Source organism: Ambystoma mexicanum, chromosome 2q (genome assembly GCF_040938575.1).
Source record: "Ambystoma mexicanum isolate Mex_15411 chromosome 2q, UKY_AmexF1_1, whole genome shotgun sequence".
NCBI lineage: Eukaryota > Metazoa > Chordata > Amphibia > Caudata > Ambystomatidae > Ambystoma > Ambystoma mexicanum.
In genome coordinates this window covers 322,555,413-322,561,412 of record NC_090924.1, presented here as the reverse complement: position 1 = coordinate 322,561,412, position 6,000 = coordinate 322,555,413, and the positions used below count along the sequence as shown (strand labels likewise).

The following is a 6,000-nucleotide window of genomic DNA, read 5'->3' as shown; positions in this document are numbered from 1 at the left end:
TAAGGATTGCTCAACCTTTGACCCACGTCTAGTTTTCTTGGCTATGCACTTGACATCTTTTACAGCTTGTATTGGTGGGAGATGATGTGAGTTTATCGGGAGCAACGGGATATGAGGCATGTGGGCCATAAAAAACAGGTCTTGGATTTTTTTTTTATAAGAAAGCCTCTTTAAGTAAGGAACTTTGGAAAACCCTGCTGAGAGCAAAAGGATTACACAAAAGGTAAGGGGGTCAGTGGGTCGAGGGATGGCACATCTGACGGTGAGTCAGTTTATTGTAAGTCCAAATTCTACCTGTTTCAACATTTTTCCAGGTGTTTGTTTAATTTCTTAACAGATCCATTCCTATGTGCCTCAGCAACACATGTACTAATATTGGAATGATAATGGGAAAATGGAATTGGTTCCTGCTCTAAAGGATGACACGCACATTTTTAAAGCATTCACTATTGTTGGCACATGACAGGACAGAAACTTTCTTAATTTGCAAGTCTTTATTTTTTAATACATCTTTTTTAATGAAGATTGAAATTGTATGTTCATGCATATTACACGACAACACAATACATTTTGCGCCAAATTCAACACTAATGCCTCTGAAGCCTTTTACTTGTGAGTCCTATTGACTGAATAAACAGCCCAGTCCCCTTCAATTTCTTGACTTGTACTTTTAGAAGTGGCACGCTTCTTTTGTTTTTCGATCCCATTCTACCAAACTCAGTATTATCTCTTTTCCCCTTGTTGTGCACTCCAGCGTAAACTGCTTCAAGGTGCTATTTGCAAACATCGCTCTGAACTACAGCTTTACTTGCTTCTAGGCCTTAATCTTTAATTGGAGCTGAGCATTGTACTCCGGATTTGGCTGCTTTTAGTTGGTTGATTTCTTTTTTGATTTCTGTAACTTTCAAACAGTTTCATTGTGAAATACCATTGTCACAATGTGCTGCAGTGCATGAAAACTTAAAATGAATGGAAGGGAGAAGAGGAAGAGTGAGAGGGAGAGTTAGCGGGGCGGGGGGAAAAGAGAGAGGACAGGAGGGAAGGCAGGAGGGAGGGAGGGAGGTAGAGAGAGATAAAGAGAGAGAAAACAAAGAAAATATGGTATTTGGGGACTATGTGTTTGCATGGAAAAGAGTTTAGGCTTTAAATCAAGTGGAAAGTGGCTCTGTGGCTGGTATCTCAGTCTGTTGATGCTTTGTTGAGTTGCTTGGAGCATGCAAGGAAGGAGACCTGAAGCACTCCCAACCAGGTTGCATGTCTCCAAGTTACTGATATCCCACAGACCTCCTCCCTGTGCCACAAAGTTCTGGGCACTGAGCTCTGCAGTTGTTCCCCACAAGTCGCGAAGCGCCCCAGATTTACTTTCTCAGAGTGGCTAGTTACTGATACCCCACCTCGACCACTGTATTTTCCCTAGATACTTGCTACTGTGGAGTAAGCAGGGCTAAGAGAGAGGGAGAGGGGATGTGCCTATGCAAATCACCTGCCAGGATCCTGCCTGGTACGTCATTCCATCTCACCAGCTGACGTCTGGCCTGCGGCAGGTAATTTGGAGAACAGACATATACGGACAGGCCACAAAGCAAATGCTGGGCTGTTGATTGAGGATCCCTTTAGCCATGTCTCCCTAAGTTACCGAGCTCCAGAAAAATTCCACCCTTAGCTCTCATAGAGAGGTCCTTGGCCGATCGTGGCCGATCGGGGCAGTGAAGGGTCGGGGGTGACTGTACACTGCCTCACCTTTTCACTGCTTTCTACACTGGTAATGCTTTTGCAGAAGTGGCCTGTACAAGTGATTCTGTTCTGCGCTGTGTGAAAGTGACATTTATCCACTGACATTAACCAAACTACTTGCGCTGCTCAACTCACATACATGCAGAGAAATCATTTTATGTTTTTTGGGGAAGGTCTAGAGGGTCCTGCTGATGATTTATTAAGCTGTCTGCTACTCTTTCTTTTACATAGAGTCTTCGCAGCCAAGGAATGTTTAAGGCATACGGTATGTCCCTCGCTTACAATGAAAACAGAGGTACATAGGAATGGGTCTGTTAAGAGATTAAACAAAAAGCCTGGGAAATGTCGAAACTGGTAGTATTTGGACTTACAATAAACGGACTCGCAGTCAAATGTGCTATCCGTTGACCCACTGACCCCCTTACCTTTTGTGTAATACTTTTGCTCTCAGTAGGGTTGTCCAAACTTCCCTTCTTAAAGCGGCTTTCTTATAAAAAATCCTAGAACTGCTTTTTGTGGCACACATGCCTCATATCCCGTTGCTCTTGATAAACTCACATCATCTCCCACCAGTACAAGCTGTAAAGGATTTCCAGGGCTTATCCAAGCAAACTAGATTTGGGTCGAAGGTTGACCAATCCTAAAATCAGCAGCAAAGTTAACATTGAAATCAGCCTCAGAATCTCTTAAAGGATGGTCCAACATTTGTTGCTTACAGGGATCAATTGGACAGCCTCTGGAACTGGCGCCATAAGCCACCTCCTGTTCTGCCTTGTCCTTGATACAGCCATGGGCCCACATACACTCAGAGGTACAGAGTTGTTCTCATGTCTATGGGTCTATTGTGATGTTCTCAGGCTTGCATCACCCAGCCATTGTGATGGGGAGGAGGTTGGTGTCATTTTGCAAGCACCCTGGAGCATGAATCTTTAAATATAATTGGCATTAAACCAGCCCCTTTAGGACCAGATCAATACAGCAGCAAAGAATGCTTATTCACTGTTGTTTGCCTCTTCATTTCATACCACCCGATATCTAAATGGTGTTTTGACTTTCTGCCCTCTGACATAAGGACATTTGGTATGGCAAACCTTTGACTGGAGGTCCTAATCAATGGTTTGATTGACTCTCCCTTTGCGCTTGCTTCAGCAACACATGTACTAATATTGGAATGATAATGGGAAAATTAAATTGGCCCCTGCTCTAAAGGGTGGCACGCACATTCGTAAAGCATTCACTATTTTTGGCGCATGACAGGACAGAAACTTTCTTAATTTGCAAGGCTTTATTTTTTTAATACATCTTTTTTAATGAAGATTAAAATTGTATGTCCATACATATTACACGACAACACAATACATTTTGAGCCAAATTCAACACTAATGCCTCAGGAGCCTTTTACTTGTGAGTCCTATTGACTGAATGAACAGCCCCGTCGCCTTCAATTTCGGCTTGCACTTTTAGAAGTGGCACGCGTCTTTTGATTTTTTTTATCCCATTTTACCAAACTCAGTATTATCACTTTCCCCCTTGTTGTGCACTCCAGCGTAAACTGCTTTAAGGTGCTATTTGCAAACATCGCTCTGAACTACAGCTTTACTTGCTTCTAGGCCTTAATCTTTAATTGGAGCGGAGCGTTGTACTCCGGATTTGGCTGCTTTTAGTTTGAAAGTTACAGAAATCAAAAAAGAAATCAACAAACAGTTTCATTGTGAAATACCATTGTCACAATGTGCTGCAGTGCATGAAAACTTAAAATGAATGGTAGGGAGAGGAAGAGGAAGAGTGAGAGGGAAAGGGAGGTTTGTGGGGGGGAGAAAGAGTGAGGGCGGGAAGGAGGGAGGGTAGGAGGGAGGGGGAGTGAGAGAGACTGAGAGAGCGAAAAACAAAGAAAATATGATATTTGGGGGCTATGTGTTTGCATGGAAAAGATTTTAGGCTTTAAATCAAGTGGAAAGGGGCTCATTGGCTGGTATCTCAGCCTGTTGATGCTTTGTTGAGTTGCTTGGAACATGCAAGGAAGAAGACCTGAAGCACTCCCGACCAGGTTGCATGTCTCTACGTTACTGAAATCCCACAGACCTCCTCCCTGTGCCACAACGTTCTGGGCACTGAGCTCTGCAGTTGTTCCCCACAAGTCGCCAAGCGCCCCAGATTTACTTTCTCAGATTGGCTAGTTACTGCTACCCTAACTCGACCACTATATTTTCCCCAGATACTTGCTATTGTGGAGTAAGCAGGGCTAGGACAGAGGGAGAGGGGGTGTGCCTATGCAAATCATCTGCCAGGATCATCCCTGGGACGTCATTCCATCTCACCAGCTGACACCTGGGCAGCAGCAGGTAATTTGGAGAACAGAAATATTCGGACAGGCCACAAAGCAAAGGCTGGGCCGTTGATTGAGGATCCCTTTAGCCATGTCTCCCTAAGTTACCGAGGTCCAGAAAAACTCCACCCCCAGCTCTCATAGAGAGGTCCTTGGCCGATCGTGGCCGATCAGGGCAGTGAAGGGTCAGGGGTGACTGCACACTGCCTCACCTTTTCACTGCTTTCTACAGCGGTAATGCTTTTGCAGAAGCGGCCTGTACAAGTGATTTTGTTCTGCGCTGTGGGAAAGTGACATTTATCCACTGACATTAACCAAACTACTTGCGCTGTTCAACGCACATTCATGCAGAGAAATAATGTTATGTTTTTTGGGGAAGGTCTAGAGTGTCCTGCTGATTATTTATTAAGCTGTACTCTACTCTTGCTTTTACATAGAGTCTTCCCTGCCAGGAATGTTTAAGGCATACTGTATGTCCCTCCCTTACAATGAAAACTCTGTTGAAAACACAGAGGTACATAGGAATGGATCTGTTAAGAAATGAAACAAAAAGCCTGGAAAAATGTCGAAACGGGTAGGATTTGGACTTACAATTAACGGACTCACAGTCAGATGTGCTATCCCTTGAACCACTGACTCCCTTTCCTTTGTGTAATCCTTTTGCTCTCACTAGGGTTTTCCAAAGTGGCTTTCATATAAAAGATCCTAGACCAGCATTTTGTGGCGCACATGCCTCATATCCCATTGCTCTTGATAAACTCACATCATCTCCCACCAATACAAGCTGTAAAAGATTTTCAGGGCTTAGCCAAGCAAACTAGACGTGGGTCGAAGGTTGAGCAATCCTTAAATCAGCAGCAAAGTTAACATTGAAATTAGCCTCAGAATCTCTTAAAGGATGGTCCAACATCTGATGCTTGCAGCGCGCGATGGGGCAGCCTGGGTGCTGACACCTTAAACCATCTCCTGTTGTTGCCTTGTCCTTGATCCAGCCATGGGCCCACATACACTCAGAGGTACAGAGTGTTTCTCATGTCTATGCGTCTGCTGTGATGCTCTCACGCGTGCCTCACCCAGCCATCGTGATGGGGAGGGGGTGTCAATTTGCAAGCATCCTGGAGCATGAATCTTTTTATCTTTAAATATAATTGGCATTAAACCAAACCATTTAGGACCAGATCAGTACAGCAGCAAAGAATGCTGGTGTATTGCTGTTTGCCTCTTAATTTCATACCATCCAACATCTAAATTGTGTTTGGTCAAACGTTTGCCATATCAAATGTCCTTATGTCAAAGGGCAGAAAGTCCAGAGGTCCTAATCAATGGTTTGGTTGGCTCTCCCTTTGCGCTTGCCTTAAGGCGTCAGCACCAGAGGCTGCCCGATTGCGCCCTGCAAGCAATCAATGTTGGCCCATCCTTTAAGAGATTCTGAGGCTGATTTCAATGTTATTTTTGCTGCTGATTTAAGGATTGCTCAACCTTTGACCCACGTCTAGTTTTCTTGGCTATGCACTTGACATCTTTTACAGCTTGTATTGGTGGGAGATGATGTGAGTTTATCGGGAGCAACGGGATATGAGGCATGTGGGCCATAAAAAACAGGTCTTGGATTTTTTTTTTATAAGAAAGCCTCTTTAAGTAAGGAACTTTGGAAAACCCTGCTGAGAGCAAAAGGATTACACAAAAGGTAAGGGGGTCAGTGGGTCGAGGGATGGCACATCTGACGGTGAGTCAGTTTATTGTAAGTCCAAATTCTACCTGTTTCAACATTTTTCCAGGTGTTTGTTTAATTTCTTAACAGATCCATTCCTATGTGCCTCAGCAACACATGTACTAATATTGGAATGATAATGGGAAAATGGAATTGGTTCCTGCTCTAAAGGATGACACGCACATTTTTAAAGCATTCACTATTGTTGGCACATGACAGGACAGAAACT

The 6,000-nt window shown here is 43.9% G+C and overlaps 1 non-coding gene across 1 annotated transcript; it reads left to right on the top strand.

Annotated features, from left to right (window-relative positions):
* The first annotated feature begins 2,872 nt into the window (after positions 1-2,872).
* LOC138570814 (U6 spliceosomal RNA) lies at positions 2,873-2,979 on the top strand. Its single transcript, XR_011303839.1, has one exon. It is a non-coding gene; the product is annotated as a U6 spliceosomal RNA (small nuclear RNA).
* Positions 2,980-6,000: the final 3,021 nt, after the last annotated feature.